This window comes from Egretta garzetta, unplaced genomic scaffold (genome assembly GCF_000687185.1).
Source record: "Egretta garzetta isolate BGI_Z169 unplaced genomic scaffold, ASM68718v1 scaffold101, whole genome shotgun sequence".
NCBI lineage: Eukaryota > Metazoa > Chordata > Aves > Pelecaniformes > Ardeidae > Egretta > Egretta garzetta.
In genome coordinates this window covers 1,942,209-1,942,826 of record NW_009258666.1, presented here as the reverse complement: position 1 = coordinate 1,942,826, position 618 = coordinate 1,942,209, and the positions used below count along the sequence as shown (strand labels likewise).

Below are 618 nucleotides of genomic sequence, written 5' to 3'. Positions count from 1 at the left end.
TTTTTTTTTTATTTTATTTTAATTTTTGGTCTCTACTGGTAATTCTGGGTTTTTCATTCCTGCCTTCCTTCCTTTCCCTTTTCTCCCGTCTGCTGGGCGACAGCGGTTTGGATTCGCTAGCTATTCCTGCAGAGCATTGTTCACCCTCCATGTATTTTGCTCTATTGTGTGTTTCTTGAGCTGTGTTTTCACATATATTTCTTTCCTTTCTGTGAAATGGTTTTTAAAACTTGGGGCCACCAAGTTGTAAAGGTGTATGTTTTTACCAACTGATGTACCGCAGATGGCATGCCCGGTAACCTAAAACAGCATTGGGAGCTGGTATCTGTAAAGCAAAGTAAATGTGGATGAACTACTTTTTTTAGGAGTTAGTCCTCAACCACTAGTTCCTGCACATCTCCCGCTAGGGTGTCCTGTTCCACCAGCAACCTGTTACTCTCCATGCTCCTCATGACTAATTGCGTGTAAGTGCTTCAGATGGAATAAATTTTTTCTACGTAAACGCTGCGTAGCTCTGTGATTTGCGTGTTGATGTTCGCCTTCAGCATTAACTACTTTCTCGAGAGTAAAGCGCAGAAAGCAAGGGCATCGTCTCCACCCGTACGTGTCCTATTCCTG

At 42.9% G+C, this 618-nt stretch overlaps 1 protein-coding gene across 1 annotated transcript in view; it reads left to right on the top strand.

Annotated features, from left to right (window-relative positions):
• Window positions 1-502, top strand: part of RBBP4 (RB binding protein 4, chromatin remodeling factor) — an 8,704-nt gene extending 8,202 nt beyond the window's left edge. Inside the window, exon 11 of the mRNA XM_009648520.2 lies at window positions 1-502. This exon is cut by the window's left edge and continues 668 nt beyond it. The gene's annotated coding sequence lies outside the window, so the exon portion shown is untranslated.
• Window positions 503-618: the final 116 nt, after the last annotated feature.